Source organism: Mesoplodon bidens, assembly GCF_964165515.1.
Source record: "Mesoplodon bidens genome assembly, contig: HAP1_SCAFFOLD_528, whole genome shotgun sequence".
NCBI classification, from domain to species: Eukaryota; Metazoa; Chordata; class Mammalia; order Artiodactyla; family Ziphiidae; genus Mesoplodon; species Mesoplodon bidens.
In genome coordinates, this window is record NW_027672313.1 from 234,386 (window position 1) to 252,461 (window position 18,076).

Genomic DNA, 18,076 nt, shown 5'->3' on the forward strand with positions numbered 1-18,076 from the left:
TTTTAGTGTGTGTGCGTATTAGGTAAGTGGTACAGGGACGTTTGTGTTCCTGGAAGCTGGTTTCGGTTCCCATGTGCCTGTCATGGTGTGCGTATCTCATCTTCCCGAGTGTGATTCTAGTGTTCAAAGATAAGTATTTTTCATACAAGATGCCCTCTCAAAGCCAGTCACAGAATTCTTCTGGTGTTTAACTGGAAAAAACAAAGAATCCAGCAGTCTCTTCCATTGCTTCTGGAAAAACTGCCTCTGTTAGACTTCCCTTGCTGGCAAGGGGAATAAAGTGCCCAGGCTTCTAGCCTCATCTGTACAGGGGAGAACATAGAAAGGAAGGTGTGGGTGAGCAATATCCCATACAGTGAGGCCACCCTCTGGGCCAAGGTGCAGCACCCTTGTCTCCTGAGTGTAGCATCATGCTGTGTGATGTTGGTTAATTCATCCACAAAGCTAGACATGTTTCCAAGCTTGCCGTCATCAGAGAAGGAAGAATAGAGAGAAACAAGTTTAGGAGTCCTCATTCACCAGTATATCCACAGCACCTATCATGGTGTTGTGCAAATAATAGACACTCGATAAATATTCAGGGCACAAATGAGTATTTTCTTTTTAAAAGTTAATTAATTAATTTATTTTTGGCTGTGTTGGGTCTCCGTTGCTGCAGAGGCTTTCTCTGGTTGCGGAGAGCAGGGGCTACTCTTCATTGCAGTGCACGGGCTTCTCACTCTGGTTGCTTCTCTTGTTGTGGAGCACGGGCTATAGGTATGTGGGCTTCAGTAGTTGTGGCCCATGGGCTCATTAGTTGTGGTGCACAGGCTTAGCTGCTCCGCAGGATGTGGGATCTTCCTGGACCAGGAGGTGAACCCATGTCCCCTGCATTGGCAGGCGGACTCTTAACCACTGCGCCACCAGGGAAGTCCCAGAACAAATGAATATTTTCTTTTTAATAAGCATCTTGCCTTTAGTCACCTCCTTCTATCTGTCAAACATACCAATCTTCAGGCTGATGGGAATATAAATTACATGTTCCTTTTGGAGGACAATCGGGTAGAATACATCAAAGCCTTAAGAATGTACATATTCTGAGGTCCAGCAATTTCACTTCTAGGACCTAAAGAAATAATAGAACTAGTGTAAAAGAATGGCACATTTATAATATGGAAACTAGAAAAATGAATGTTCTTTCATAGGAAATTTACTATATATGATGGTGTATTCCTAGAATGGAATATTAGGCAGTAATTAAAGAATGATAATGAGGGACTTCCCGGGTGATGCAGTGGTTAAGAATCTGCCTGCCAATGCAGGGGACATGGGTTCAATCCCCGGTCTGGGAAGATCCCACATGCCACAGAGCAACTAAGCCCATGCACCGCAACTACTGAGCCTGCGCTCTAGAGCCCGCAGGCCACAACTACTGAGCCTGTGTGTCACAACTACCGAAGCCCACGCTCCTAGAGCCCGTGCTCCACAACAAGAGAAGCCACTGCAATGAGAAGCCCACGCACCACAACAAAGAGCAGCCTCTGCTCGCAGCAGCTAGAGAAAGCCCACGCATGACAACAAAGACCCAACACAGACATGAATAAATAGATAAATTAAAAAAAATAATGATAGTGATAGATTTGTTTAACATACAAGGTAAACAGTATCATCAACTAAAATATATACTGTTTTTCATTCAGAAGTGTACATATTATCTTCTTAATTTTGTAACAGTAAAAAAAAAATAGGGACTTCCTGGTGGTCCAGTGGTTAAGACACCTTGCTTCCAATTCAGGGGGCACAGGTTCGATCCCTGTTGGGGGAACTAATATCCCACATGCCGCGTGGTGCAGCCAAAAAAGAAAAAAAAATGTGTAAATAGAGTTGCATTACAGAGTAACGGAGGAATTAAACCCAAAGTGTTGACAGTGGTTCTCTCCGGGGAGTGGGATTGTGAGTTTATAGGTTAGAAGTCTTGACTTGCAAGTGCCAGAAAATGAGACTCAGATAGCTCAAAGGAATCCGGGGACTCTCAGACTGAAAATCCAGAGGGAGAGGATGGATCCAGCTACTCGGAGTCCCCAAAATGTGTTTTCTTGCTGATTCTCAGCTCTCCCTTCTCCAGAGTCCACTTCATCTTCAATCCACACAAGGGGCCCCTTGGTCCTGAGGGGTGCCTTCATAGAGCCCCATGTTATAGCATCCTTATTATTACTTAAATAGAGGATGCCATTCAGAGAAGAGAACAATAGCTCTTGCTTAAGTCCTGGGTTTCGTTCCCAGTGCCCAAATTAGAGCTTGTGCCCAACTCTGAGCCATCACTGTAGCCACAAAAAATAGGATGGTCTTCAACCCATCTGGGCTCATGTCTGGAGCTCGGATTTAGCTCAACCTTCCTTAAATGGCTGAAAGGGTAAATACCCCTGTGGACAATTGTTCCCAATTGTCATCTCTATTCTGCATTGTTATCACCATACAAACAAGCCATGGTGTTAGCTATCTTTTTTATTTTTTATTTTTTTTTTGTGGTACGTGGGCCCCTCAACGCTGCGGACCCTCCCGCCGCAGAGCACAGGCTGCGGACGCGCAGGCCCAGCGGCCATGGCCCACGGGCCCAGGTGCTCCGCGGCATGCGGGATCCTCCCGGACGGGGGCACGGACCCACACCCCCTGCACTGGCAAGCGGACCCCCAACCACTGTGCCACCAGGGAAGCCCAGTATTAGCTATCTTTGATTCTATACAGGTAGAATCAATTACCACTTTCTGCTACACTCCCCCAACTGCCCCCAACTTCTAAATGCTCATGTTCCTCGAGACTTTTTGGACTCTTCACATTCTCCCGGTGCCTCGAAATAACATCTATGTGCTGATGGCTCCCAAATGTGTAGTTATAGGTCAGATTCTCCCCCAAACTCCAGGCTAAAATATTAATCTACCTACCTGCCATTTCCATTCAAACGTCTGAGCTGTTTGACCATAAGGTTAAAAAGGACTTTAGTTCCTCAGAGCAGTTTTAGGTTCACAGCAAAATTCAGAGGAAGCTACAGAGATTTCTGATATACCCGCTGCTGCCCCCCGCCATATGCATAGTATCCCCCATTACCAACATTCCCTACCAGTGTAGTACATTTGTTACGACTGAGGAACCTGCGGTGACACGTCATTATCACCCAGAGTCCATAGTTTTCATTAGGGTTCACTCTTGATATGTACATTCTATGGATTTGGACAAATGTATACTGACCTGTATCAGTCCTTTAATATCAGAGTACTTTCACTGCCCTAAAAATCCTCTGTGCTCTGCCTGAAAGCTCAGTCAGTTCACAAAGAAGATACACTAATTCTCAATCTGCACATGAATAGGTGTTCTAGGGCTTCCCCCGTGGCGCAGTGGTTGAGAGTCCTTCTGCCGATTCAGGGGACACGGGTTCGTGCCCCAGTCCTGGAAGATCCCACATGCTGCGGACCAGCTGGGCCCGTGAGCCATGGCCGCTGAGCCTGTGCTTCCGGAGCCTGTGCTCCGCAACAGGAGAGGCCGCAACAGTGAGAGGCCCGCATTCCACAAAAGAAAAGAAAAGAAAAGATGTTCTACATCATTATTCATTAGGGAAATACAAATGAGGCACCATTTTAACCCATTGGGATGACTGAAATTTAAAATACTTACAATAGGGGTAGTATTGACAAGGATGTGGAGCAAATGGCAGTCTTATACTTTGTTTATGGTAATTGAAGATGGTAAAATCACTTTGGAAATGGCTTGTAAATTCTTGTAATGTTAAAGGCACACCTACCCTGTAACCCAGCAATTCCACTCCTGCATATTTATCCATGTTAAATGAAAACATATGAGCATAAAAAGACTTGTACAGTAGTGTTCACAACAGCTTTATCTATTAACAGTGGAAAACTTGAAACCACCCAATATTCATCAGTAGATGACTAAAAGAAAAAAACCCAATTGTGGTGTATTCATTGAATGATACCCTTCTCTGCAATAAAAATGAATTGCTGATACATACAGTAACATCTGTGGACTTCATACACTTCCTGTTGAACAAAAGCAGATGGTCAAAAGAATACATAGTGTATAATTCCATTGATAGAGTTCTAGAATAGTCTAAATTAATCTATGATGATAGATATGTTGATAGAAGTCAAATCAATGTTTCCATTGGGTGAATGGGGAGAAGATTTTCTGCCAAGTGTCCCAAGGGCACTTTTCTGGCAGGAAGAAAATGTTTTATATCATGATTAGAGATGGTTACATGAAATTATGGAGTTGTTAAAATCTCTCAACCATACACCTAAAATGTGTACTTATTGTGTATAATTGTATATAAATTATATAAAGTTGACAGAATAATGGACTAAGAGGCTACAATGAAGGTTAATGTTGATGAAGTCAATAGAAATTATAATATAACAAATATTTTAGTAATTCATTAAGAACAGATCCATTTCAAATAGAAATAATGTGTAACATGTTCTTGGATTGTTGATGATCCAAATAATGATGAGTAATGAGTCAAATGATCAAACTGGAAAAAGTACTGAAAATTTGACATAAAATACTGACATATAAAACTCACAATCTGTATCTAAAAATGAGAAAATCTATGACAACCTAGTAGTAATGTGTTATCAATTCCAAGTACTTAGGTTCAATCATTACACCAGAAACTTTATGTGTTCTGAATTCTTACAGCTTATCTGTGAAAAAAGGCTTGATCCAAATTTTTTAAACTTGACAATCCTAAAATGTGCATATTATCAAACGAATTATTAATTTGAAATGTTCATAAACACCATAAAATTTCATCAATCTTACTAGAAAAGAGACTGAATTACATTTGTGTTCCTTGTATAGAAAATGATCTTCAACCTCATTGCTGAGATAAAAGTGTATGAAGCCCAAATATATAACTTTTATAGAGTTGTGTTTGCAGCTTAAATATTTTTTTTTCTGAATTTTTAGTATTTGTGGGGTTTGTCCATTTAAAAAATTTGTAATTTGTGCTATTCATTTCAAATAAATATTAAAGACACCCCTCAAGTTTTGTAAACTTTTTGCTCTACAACTCCTGAGCATACCTTGGGTCAATGAATCTCTGAGTATAAAAAGCAATTCACGGAAAAATGCATTCAGTCTAATTTGATAAAGCTCAAAAACACGCTAAGCTTCATATGTTTACAGATTAAAGACAAACGTGGTAATATCATAAGGAAAGACCCACAGCGGGCTCCAAAGCAGGATGAAATTATGGCTTCAGTGGCCCTAGGCACTTTTTGCCTTCAGGGGCACTCTCCTCCTTAAAAATACCAAAATTTATATTTTATGACTGTATTGGTATAAAGACAAATAAATGGTAAATATTAAAAGATTTTCTTCAACGTAATATTCCACTTGTTTTTCTGATTTTATAAGAAGTTAAAACATTTCTGTGTGTCCCTAGCCCAAGCTACCCTATAAAATGGAGGAGCCCCTCTGTTCAGGATTCACGGTAATATTCCGTTTCTTACACTGTGGTGAGTAGCTTAGCATTTTATAAATATCCTTTCATGGCTACTTTAATAAAAACGTATGTAATACATTCTTCAAGGATACACATTAAAATGGTTATCTCAGGGAAATAGAGATTCCGGTGATTTTTTTTTCCATCTTCTCTTTCAGAAAAAGTTTTTTTTTTAATAGCCAGCCAGATCCCTATTTTACAAAAGTATTAATATTATTTTAAAAAGGATACCTACGCAATTTATAGTGCAATATAGTTCCGCACAGTTTTGTAACTTTCGTATTTGAACACTGGATTTGAATTTGGCCAACAGTCTGCCTGACAGAGAAAAATCTAGAAACGAGAATAACAGTCTTTGCCTCCCGCTGGGATTGTTAAATTTCCATAACAGGCATCGGGGCTTTCCGATAAGCCACGCCCTCTTTCTGGAATGTTCTTCAGCAGGACCCTGCCCACTTCTTCCCTGGCTCACCCCTTCTCATTCTTTGGTTAGGGATTTCTGCTCAGTAAGATCGTCGCTGGCTGACCGGTCTGGATCGGGCCTAACTCAGCCTCTGCTTTCCTTTAGAGCCTTGATCAGAACTAGTAATTATTTGTTTTTCTGTCTCCTCTATTAGAGTATAAGCTAGTGGTGACGCCTCATCGTCGAAGTCAGCAGTAAGCGTTAAAAGAAAAAAAAAAATGGGTAGGCTTCCCAGGGGGTTTTACTGTTATATTCTGTACTGTTTTTCCTCTTTCCAATACTTAATGTATCCCTTTTCTATGATACAAAGTATATACTTCCCCCAAAGTACGTGTTGATTACATATTATATTTTAGGTCTTTAAAGGAAATCGAAAGAGAAAAACAATTCCTTCGCAACCCGTAACACCCCTGCTGAAACTCCTGAGGCGTCTAAAAGGGAAGAAAAAGGACTGGGCGGAAAAGACAGCAGGGTAAGCGTCCAGGTCGCCCGGGGTGGGCGCATCGGTGGGCGGCCGCTACCCGGAGAAATCCGGGTCAAGGCCGCGGTGGAACCTCGGCCTCAATCTTTCCCCCAGACCCCGCCCCTCACGGACGCTCCTGATTGGGCGGCCCTGGGAGCCCGGAAGTGACGCCGCGCCGGGCTTCCCGGCCTCCAGGCGGAGCCCGGGCGTGTCTCTTCCCACGCCCCGCCCCTCGGGGCACCAAAACAAGAAAGCGGCGGCCGGGGCGGGGCCTGCGGACGGCCGACGCCACGCAGAGGGCGGGTCCTGCGCTCGGGGCTTCTTCGGTTGGGTGGTCGGTTACGGATGTTGGCGACTGATCGCAGGCCCGCACTTCCGTTCTCGGCCGACTGTTGAGTTGAGGCATGGAGGCGGAGGCTGGTTAGCGGCCGGGGGGAGGCCGAGACGGGTGAGGAGAGCGTTGAACTCACGGCTGCTGGCCCGGTGAGCGTGGGAGTGCGCACGGTGTAACCGTCGCAGCGTGTGAGGCCCGGGCGGGTGGGGTAGGGGCGGCGTGAGCTCGGCCGCGTCCCTCAGGACAGTTGCGGCGCCCATTGGGGCGCCCTCCGGTCCTCTCCCTTCGCGTCGTCTGCAGTGCCGTCCCGTGTGAGCTCTTCTGAGTCTGGGCGCTGCGTAGTTTCTGTGGGAGTGAGTGGGGTGTCTCACTACAGAAAGTCTCTGTCCGCTCGGCGCCCCCTGCTTTCTCCTGCTGGGGTTCGTGCCTTTGGAGAGTGTGCCCCTCCCGAGTGGCCACCTGAGCCCTCCCTGCCCCACCTGAAGGCGATGGAGCGCTGACAGCCAGCCAGAGGGCCCTTTGCCGTCCTCCCCACCTTCCAGGAGCGACGATGTGGCAAGACCTGTGTGGCCCAGAAGGAATCGGGCCCGAGGCTCGAAGGAAGAAGAGCCCTTGGCTGGTCAGTCAAAGCGGCAGAGATGTTAGCTACTGACGATCGTAGGGCTGAACTCACCTGCTAATTGCGGGACTTAATGACAAAGTGCCTCGCTGTCCCCAGCGTGGGGACGAGGTCCCCCGTGGAGCCACTCCCCCTGTGGAGTCAGAATGGCAGTTGCACTGTTTCTTCATTCCTTGTTAGATCCACAGGCATGTTGTCTAACCTCTGGGAGCTTGAGCCCTGTCATCAAATGGTAATATTTGGTGGTTCTTTATAAGGATTGATGTGAAGCCCAGGTGAGAGAGCGAGTCTAAAAACCACTTCCTCAGTTTTGTTTTGTTTTGCTTTTTCAGAAATGTTGGGGGCCAGAGTCTGGTTATATATGAATGCAGATCCTCACCCATTCTCAAATAAACCCAGGAATCTCGACTGAAAGGATGGCTTCGCTGTAGGCCATTACCCCAGGTAATTATTATTATTTTTTTTAATTTTAAATGTTTACATGTTTTATTATTTATTTGGTTGCATTGGGTCTTAGTTGCAGCAGGCGGGCTCCTTAGTTGTGGCATGCGAACTCTTAGTTGTGGCATGCATGTTGGATCTAGTTCCCAGACCCAGGGATCGAACCTGGGCCCCCTGCATTGGCAGCGCGGAGTCTTAACCAGTGTGCCACCAGGGAAGTGTCGGCAGTTATTTGTTAAATAGACACTTAAGACTTTTTTTTTCAGGCACTTATTATGTGCCAAGCACTGAGAAGTAAGACAAAAGAAAAAAAAATACAGAACGGATCCTTGCCCCCTAACACACGCAGAATTGCTGAGGATGGAGCTTGTAGGTGGGAGACAGATAAGTAAACAGCTCAGCCTAACATGGTAAATGCAGTGATAGAGACCATGTACAAAGTCCTGAGGGGATGGAGAAAAAAGTCATCAAAGACAGATTGGAAGGTAGGGAATGAGTCAGACAAGCCTCCAGGCATGATGATGCTCAGAGGTAGTTCTCAAATCTGGCTCCTCCCACCCCCGCCCCCGAAATATTTACTTATTTATTTATTTTGGCTGTGCTGGGTCTTAGTTGTGGCTTGCGAACTCTCAGTGGCGGCATGCATGTGGGATCTAGTTCCCAGTCCAGGGCTCGAACCCCGGCCCACTGCATTCGGAGTGCAGAGTCTTACCCCCTGGACCACCAGGGATGTCCCCCAAATCTGGCTTTTTATCAGACGTACTGGTGGAGTCTTTTTTAGAACGCATCTGAATTTTCTCAGTGGTATCTCACCATGTGCCTTTGCTAATTTTTTTTGCCAAGTTCCTTTGGTGAGTCTGAGGCACATCCAGGGTTAAGAAGCAGGCAAAGGTATGAAGAGTAGGTGTCCAAGGCAGATGGAAGAGCTTCCATAAAGGCAGGTAATGCCAAACACCAGGAAGCATTTTAGGAAGTGCAAGTGAGGGGGAATGTCAAGAGATGATGCTGAAGCCAGGTCATGGAGAGCCTTGTGTGGTGAGGTCAGAAATTTTAATTTTATCGGCCAAAGGTAGAGGAGTCATTTGTGCTTTTAGAGTCTGGTTTTGGCTTTGGCCTTTGGCAGCACTTTGGAGGAAGAATTGATGGTGGATCAAACAAGAGGCAGATCATTTAGGTTTCTTCTGTAATCCAGACAAATAATGAAAATGTATTGAACTAAGGAAATGGCAGTCTCACTGAGAGTAAAGTACAGAGGTAATCAAGGTGGTAGACTGTATAGAACTTGTAGAGATGGGGGCTAAGGGAGGATAGCATAGGAGAATTCACAGGTTACTGGTTTGAAAAGTGAAGTCATGGTAATACCGTGGATACAGAGAATACAGGACAGATAACACATTGACGGGAAGGACTTTGTTCTGTTCTGGTCCTGTTTACTTTGAGGCAACTGTCAAGTGAGTATAGATTCACTGTACAGTTGGATATTGAGTACGGTCAGCCTTCCATATCTTTGGGTTTCCCATGTGTGGATATAGAGGGCCAACTGTGTTCCCTGTACTCCACTATTTTATGGAAGGGACTTGAGCATCTGCAGATTTTGGTGTGCATGGGGGGTACTCCTGGAACCAATCCCCTGCAGAAACTGAAGGGCAGCTGTATATCTTTGTGGAATTCTAGGCTAGGCTATCATTTATTGAGTAGCTGAAACACAAACATGGCATTGAGTTTTACCTACGTTCTCAGTCTTTGGGGAAGCTTCATTATAAATAGTAGTTGAAGAAATAGGTTGAATTGTCACCCACAAAGAGGATATTGAATGAAGGGTTAGAGTCCTGAGGACAAACCTTTGGAAATGTTGATATGAAGCAGGGGGAAAAGGAACAGATGATTATGGGGGCTGGGTAGAGGAAGTGAGAGAAGAATGCTGTGTTGTCGTAGCTAAGGAATACATGCTTAGCAGTTTCATATGCTTTAGAGGAGTCCATTAAAGAACCTACTGGATTTGGTATTAAAGAGATTATTAGGGACTTTTGTGAAAACATTCAGTGAAACATAAGGTAGAAGCCAGAGTGCAAAGGAGCTAAAGAAGTGAATCTAAATTATTTTTTCAAGGGGAGTTCCCTGGTGGTCCAGTGGTTAGGACTCGGCGCTTTCACAGCCGTGGCCCGGGTTCAATCCCTTGTCAGGGATCTAAACTAAGATCCCTCGAGTCGCTCAGCGTGGCCGAGGAAAAAAAATAAATAAAAGCAATTGTGAAGAAGTTTAAAATAAATAAATTTTCAAAAAGTTTAGCTAGGAAGGATAGAAGAAAGTGATTGTTATTTGAAGTTTCTGTCCAGCTATTATTGATAAATGATATCCCCTGGATAAGTCAATAGAAAATTACAGTTATACCTCTGGTGAAGCATCCTATGTTATTGGCAAAAATACTGTCTCTCTGATGCACAGGAGCCGCTCTTACTTCTGTCATGCAGCTTGAGGATTCCCTGGACTCCCCCATTTGTGGTTCAGTAATGATTCCAAGCAGTAAAAACACTGATGAACTTAACAAAACTGTCCTCCAGAAGAACTGAATTGTACAAAAATTTGCAAGATTCATAGTCATCTACCAGCAGTTTTCCCTTAAAAGAAAAATTTCAGTATACCCTGTTGAGATTTTTTTGGGCTTAGCTATCAGGCCAATGATGATTTTAGTTTTAGGAACATAACCACACCCACTTATGGCCTTTGAGAGGAACTATGGAAACATGTTTCTATTGTTGATTTGCTGTAGCACTGTTCTCTCTGTTTTCTAAATTCCATGGCACTTATCTGTTATATGGCAGTACCTCCTATCTACTTTGAGAACATTTAGTTTGCTTTCTGGAATGTGGAAGTAAGCCAGCTCTCTGAGTGAGTGAAATAAAAAGCAGCCTCCATAATTTTTTTTTTTACTAGAAAGTTTATTTTGCTAACTAACTTCTCTGTTAATAATTATTTTAAAGTATACAACATTTTGGGCTTCCCCGGAGGCGCAGTGGTTGAGAGTCCACCTGCCGACGCAGGGGACACTGGTTCGTGCCCCAGTCCTGGAAGATCCCACATGCTGCACGGAGCGGCTAGGCCCGTGAGCCATGGCCGCTGAGCCTGCGCGTCCGGAGCCTGTGCTCTGCGACGAGAGAGGCCACAGCAGTGAGAGGCCCGTGTACCGCAAAAAGAAAAAAAAAAATGTATACAACATTTTATTTGTACTTCAGTACCTTGATTTTTTCAAAGTTGCAGTTGACTGCAGTCTTGTTTCCTGCTCAAGTCAAGCTTGAAACAACTGATGTTTGAGAAATCTTCCCTGAGTTTCATTTTCTGTCCTTGCATTGTCTAGAAGGGTGAAACTTGTTGAATTAGATTACATCACTGGAAAAACACAGCTTCTGCAGACTTTTAACTTCCTGGTATTATATTACTGGTTTTTCAAGTATGAGAAGTTCTTTGAGTGAAATTTATATTCTGCAGAAACATAGTGTCTATTCTGTTACTTCATATTTCCTAGTTTGCAGCACCCTTAAAAAATGTAATTGAATTAGAATTAGTGTTAGGAAAGGGCAGGACCCTCCAGCTGAACTAGCATATTACTTTTTAAATTTTTCACACAAGGACTGTGTAACTCATGCTATTTTTCTGCTCTACTTTTCAGGAAGCTCCTAAATTAGGCCTTATTGAAATTAAATTTCTTGTACATAAGTTTTGATTTCTCTCCCTTTCTAAATTGCCTTCTAAAATGTCTTTTTCTTTATACTTTAATGTTGAAAGCTGCCCTGCATTCTTTTCAGAAGCCTGAAGAAAGTATACAGTTAATATTTAATAAATTTTAAAAATCAGTTCACAAGACAAATCCATGTTTTTGATTGTACAGAAACTATAAATACTGTCAAGATGTGATCAGTGTCCCATTAGCAGAGCTTATTATGCAGTCTGAATTTTTGGGTGGTAATGCATTCAAAAATGTAACATTGTCAAGTTTCTGTACCCAAGTATTCAATGACTTGGGTCATGTTTCTTAACCTTTTATTGTCCCTTCTCCCTCTCTGAAAGGAAACGTTTAAGACATTTCTTTCCTATGAATTTGCCATGAATTTTAATCCCACCAATATATATTATATACTTCTTTACGTAATGTCCATATACCTGTGCTTTATATGTAAAAAGAGTAGGATGTGTTCCACTAACCAGTTTTCATCTCCTTGAGGATGATGTCACTCCTGATGAGAATGCATGGATTAGGATCATCCAGTTAGGCAATGAACTTCATTGGGTTTACAGTTGGGTTTGTAACTTTTTTCCCATCAGGCTGATATACATTCATTAGATAATGAAGGTCAAGTTTTCAAGACCGGTTTTGTTGGGTAATTTCCTGGCCCAATTCCCAATAAAATGTTTCCATACGATAGAACACTTGGTTTGATTTCCCTTGGGTGTGGTTTTCTCCATTTTTGTCAAAGACTGGCTAATAGCTGTTTGGCTAATACATTGAGTTTGTCTGATGTTTCTCGCATGAATAGACTGGGGTTGTGGGTTTGGGGAAGCATACTGCAGAGTTGAAGTTCCTGCCTCATCACATTGTGTCAGGGGTTACCAACATGACTTAACCACTGGTGATGTTAACCTTGATCACTTGGTTTGAGGTTGTGTTTGCCAGGTGTCTCCACCATAAGTGTGATTTTCACTTTGCATCCTTTCTTATTTGGAAGTGTTTCACCAAGTCCAGCCCTCGCTCAAGATAGGGTGGGCTTAAGCTCCACTTCCTGGAATGGGGATTATCTGTATATATTATTTGCAATTCTTCCATAAGGAAAGTTTGTTCCTTCCCCCACATTTGTTTATTCATTCATTTGTATCAGTATGGATTCATGTATATTTATACTGTGGGTTATAATCCAATATTACATTATTTTGTTACTCAGATTGTTTCAGCTTTGGCCGCTGGGAGCTCTTCAGGTTGGTGTCTATTATGTCCCTTTGACATGCCCCCATCCTTTTGTGTTTTGTGCACTTTGTTTCTGTTCCGGGCTTCCCTGGTGGCTCAGTGGTTGAGAGTCTGCCTGCCAGTGCAGGGGACACGGGTTCGAGCCCTGGTCCTGGAAGATCCCACATGCTGTGGAGCAACTGGGCCTGTGCGCCACAACTACTGAGCCTGCGCTACAGAGCCTGCAGGCCACAACTACTGAGCCTGTGCTCTAGAGCCTGAGAGCCACAACTACTGAGACCGCATGCCACAACTACTGAGGCCCACGCACCTAGAGCCCGTACTCCACGAGAGAGGCCACCGCAATGAGAAGCCCACACGCCACAACAAAGAGTGGCCTCTGCTTGCTGCAGCTGGAGAAAGCCAGCACGCAGCAACGAAGACCCAACACAGCCAAAAATAAATAAATTAACATTAAAAAAAGTCCCCCACTATTATTGTGTTACTGTTGATTTCCGCTTTTATAGCTGTTAGCAGTTGCCTTACATATTGAGGTGCTCCTATTTTGGGTGCATATATATTTATAATTGTTATATCTTCTTCTTGGGTTGATCCCTTGATCATTGTGTAGCATCCTTCCTTGTCTCTTGTAACATTCTTTATTTTAAAGTCTATTTTATCTGATATGAGTATTGGTGCTCCAGCTTTCTTTTGATTTCCGTTTGCCTGGAATATCTTTTTCCATCCCCTCACTTTCAGTCTGTAACTGTTCCTAGGTCTGAAGTGGGTCTCTTGTAGGCAGCATATATATGGGTCTTGTTTTCGTATGCATTCAGCGAGCCTGTGTCTTTTGGTTGGAGCATTTAATCCATTCATGTTCAAGGTAATTATTGATATGTATGTTCCTATTACCATTTTCTTAATGGGTATGGGTTTGTTTTTGTAAGTCGTTTTCTTTTGTGTTTCCCACTTAGAGAAGTTTCTTTAGCATTTGTTGTAGAGCTGGTTTGGTGGTGCTGAATTCTCTTTGCTTTTGCTTGTATGTAAAGCTTTTGATTTCTCCGTTGAATGTGAATGAGCTCCTTGCCAGGTAGAGTAATCTTGGTTGTAGGTTCTTCCCTTTCATCACTTTAAATATACCGTGCCACTCCCTTCTGGCTTGTAGAGTTTCTGCTGAGAAATCAGCTGTTAACCTTATGGGACTTCCCTTGTATGTTACGTGTCGTTTTTCCCTTGTTGTTTTCAGTAATGTTTCTTTGTCTTTAATTTTTTGTCAATTTGAGTACTGTGTGTCTTGGCGTGTTTGTCCTTGGGTTTATCCTGCCTGGGATTCTCTGCGCTTCCTGGACTTGGGTGGCTATTTCCTTTCCTATGTTAGGGAAGTTTTCGTCCATCATCTCTTCAAATATTTCCTTGGGTCCTTTCTCTCTCTCTTCTCCTTCTGGGACCCCTATAATGTGAATGGTGTTGCATTTAATGTTGTCCCAGAGGTCTCTTAGGCTGTCATCATTTCTTTTCATTCTTTTTTTCTTTATTCTGTTCCACAGCAGGTGAATTCTACCGTTCTGTCTTCCAGATCACCTATCCGTTCTTCTGACTCAGTTACTCTGCTGTTGATTCCTTCTAGTGTATTTTTCATTTCAGTTATTGTATTGTTCATCTCTGTTTGTTCTTTAATTCTTCTAGGTGTTTTTTCTTTAATTCTTGTAGGGCTTTGTTAAACCTTTCTTGCATCTTCTCGATCTTTGCCTCCATTCTTTTTCCAAGGTCCTGGGTCATCTTCACTGTCATTTTCCTGAATTCTTTTTCTGGAAGGTTGCCTATCTGCACTTCATTTAGTTGTTTTTCTGGGGTTTTATTTTGTTCCTTCATCTGGTACAAAGCACTCTCTGCCTTTTCATTTTGTCTGTCTTTCTGTGAATAGGGTTTTCCTTCCCCAGGCTGCAGAATTGTAGTTCTCCTTGCTTCTGCTGTCTGCCCTCTGGTGGCTGAGGCTACCTAAGAGGCTTGTGCAGGCTTCCTCATGGGAGGGACAGGTGGTGGGTAGAGCTGGGTGTTGCTCTGGTGGGCAGAGCTCAGTCAAACTTTAATCTGCTTATCTGCTGATGGGTGGGGTTGTGTTCCCTCCCTGCTGGTTGTTTGGCCTTAGGCGACCTAGCACTGGAGCCTACCTGGCTCTTTGGTGGGGCTAATGGCGGACTCTGGAAGGGCTCCCACCGAGGAGTACTTCCCAGAACTTCTGCCACCAGCGTCCTTGTCCCCACGGTGAGCCACAGCCACCGCCCCTCCTGCCTCTGCAGGAGACCCTCCAACACTAGCAGGCAGGTCTGGTTCAGTCTCCTATGGGGTCACTGCTCCTTCCCCTGGGTCCCAGTGCTCACACTACTTTGTGTGTGCCCTGCAAGAGTGGAGTCTCTGTTTCCCCTAGTCCTGTCAAATTCCTGCAATCAAATCCTGCTAGCCTTCAAAGTCTGATTCTTCAGGAATTCTTCCTCCCGTTGCCGGACCCCCAGGTTGGGAAGCCTGACATTGGGCTCAGAACCTTCACTCTAGTGGGTGGACTTTGTGGTATAAGTGTTCTCCAGTTTGTGAGTCACCAGCCCAGCAATTATGGTATTTGATTTTATTGTGATTGCGCCCCTCGTCATTGCAGCTTCTCCTTTGTCTTTGGATGTGGGGTATCTTTTTTGGTGAGTTCTAGTGTCTTCCGGTTGATGATTGTTCAGCAGTTAGTTGTGGTTCCGGTGCTCTCGCAAGAGGGAGTGAGTGCACATCCTGTACTCCGCCATCTTGAACCAATCTCTGAAATTAATTTCATTTAACCCTTTTTACTTGAGTTTGGATGGTGGAGGCTCTGATGGTAGTATAAAACCCCAAATTGGAGACAGTTGAAAACTGTAAGTTTCAAACTTAGTAGGAATAGGTTTGTAGCTATTATATTTGCAGCCATTACAGTTTATACTGCCTTGACGAGCAGTGAGTTATGGGCAGCAGTTCATACACACATGTGCAAATTCATGTGTATATATACTTCCAAACCAAGAGAAAATTCTTCTCTATATGAGTTTTTGTTATTGGTATGGACTAATATTTGGGGATTTCTAAGGTTTCCAGGGATTTCGGGAGCAGGGCCTCAGGGAATGTGAAAGGTTTCCTGAGCTTTTCACTTGACTCCAGTACATGATTAGAACACTCCAAAATCTGTACTTTGAAAACATTGATAATTCTATGTCTCTGTGCATAATTTCCCATCAGTACTGTATAGTTTTGAGCCGGCTTTATAACACAGCTGTATGTTGCCTTATGATGTTTATTACTAACTGCTTTCATTTCATTATTTTTCATGTGTCACAGGTAAAGTTTTTACGAGTAAGCCCAGATTGAGTTTAGCCAGTGATTGATAAGCTGGCCAGCAGAATGTTCTGGATGTGGTCGAGGCACATTGTAAGTTGAAGACATGATCATTAGTAGGAAATGTACCCATTCTCCACCAGAATAGGCCTGAAGTGTTGTGTGTTTTTTGTTTTTTTTTTTTCTTTAGTCTTTCCATGTCTTCTTTTCTGGATACAGGTACAGAATGAGCACATGTTGTTGGTGTACACCAGGTGGTATTTCCACCATTGACTTCCTGCAACGCTATGCATCCAAGACCCACTCCAGTGAATTTCAAACAGCTGATGAAGACCTCTGCTACTGCTTAGAATGTGTGGCGGAATACCACAAAGCAAGGGATGAATTGCCATTCTTACATAAGGTACTTTACATTAATTGGGCAGTATTTTTCAGAGCTTGATAACTAGGAAGAGAATAAATTTAAACTCTGTTGGAAGCATTCAGGGAACTGAAAACGTGATTTAAACTGTGAATGCTAATATACGTGTAGTATGTAACTCATAGCCTGGTAGATAGTAGGTGCTGAATAAATGCTTATTGATTGATGGAATTGAATTGAAATCTAAAGCAGAATTTTATAATCCTCCACTTTTAGACATTTTGATGTGAAACAGTTTCATGAAATGAAGTGACGTATGGGGTATTTTTGGGTTCATGTTTTAATGTCGTTGTGTTTGACTTTCTTAACAACCAGGTATCTGAATGGCTTGGGTTATTCTTTTATTGGCTAATAGTTCTCTTTTTCCCCTCTCTTCATTTTTTAATGTTAAGTGCTATAAATCAATAAAGACAAACATTTTTTTCATTCACAGGAACCAAAGTGAAACATATAATTTTAAATATGTGGCTTTGAATATTGGTTTATTATATTTATCTGGTGAGAAATGGAATACAGACCATAGAGTTACGTATAATAATATAGAAGAGAGGAGGGGATGATAAGTTATGAACATTTTGAGGAAAACTTTACGTTTACAAAGTTGCCTAGCGATGAAGCTAACCAATGCCTTTATGCTAAAGCTGATGTTTCAAGGTAATTACCTATGGCTGGAACATAGGAGGGAAGTCAGAGAAGGCCCAGCTTGTGTAAAGAAGCTCCAACTTCTCATTTCCTTTTCAATAGAGTATAGTTGACAGTGCTGTTGATAACAAAACTCTGCAAGAGCAATGTTGTAAACATCTCATGCTCTATGTACTCATGTTCATGTATCATAAAAGCCACTTTTATGTTCAGTGACTGTTTTCTTTAAATCTAATATAATTTTTTTTTTTTTTTTTTGGTACGCAGGCCTCTCACTGTTGTGGCCTCTCCCGTTGCTGAGCACAGGCTCCGGACGCGCAGGCTCAGCAGCCACGTCTCACGGGCCCAGCAGCTTTGCGGCATGTGGCATCTTCCCGGACCGGGGCACGAACCCGTGTCCCCTGCATCGGCAAGCGGACTCTCAACCGCTGTGCCACCAGGGAAGCCCTGGTACTTCTTTAAACTTCTGAATTTTTATGCTTAGGAAAAGGCTTTCTAGAAGGATCGTCACATCCAGTATATTTTGTTGCTAATAAGATATAAAGCACACTGCCCGTTTTTCTTTTCCTGTAGGTTTTATGGGAATTAGAAACCTCACGTCTCATAAATCACTTTGAAAAGGCCATGAAGGGAGAAATTGGAGACGATGACGAGTTATATATAGTAGACAACAATGGAGAGGCACAGCTGTTTGACCTTACTGGCCAAGACTTTAAAAATAAGCTTCGAGTTGCTCTTCTTGAAATACTGAAATATCCTTATTTGCTTTTACATGAGCGTGTTAGTGAGTATCTTGGGTGTTTCACAGTTGTATCATTTTTATATTTTAAGAATTGTAAGAATTTGGGTTTATCTATATTGAAAATCTGTTTCTTAAACATATACTTAGGATACTTTTTTTTCCAAATG

At 42.8% G+C, this 18,076-nt stretch overlaps 1 long non-coding RNA gene across 1 annotated transcript; it reads left to right on the forward strand.

The window, feature by feature from the left end:
• The first annotated feature begins 7,660 nt into the window (after positions 1-7,660).
• On the forward strand, positions 7,661-17,862 carry LOC308610357. The gene is made up of 3 exons (XR_014014522.1): positions 7,661-7,820; positions 16,324-16,507; positions 17,741-17,862. It is a non-coding gene; the product is annotated as an uncharacterized lncRNA (long non-coding RNA).
• The last annotated feature ends 214 nt before the right edge of the window (positions 17,863-18,076 follow it).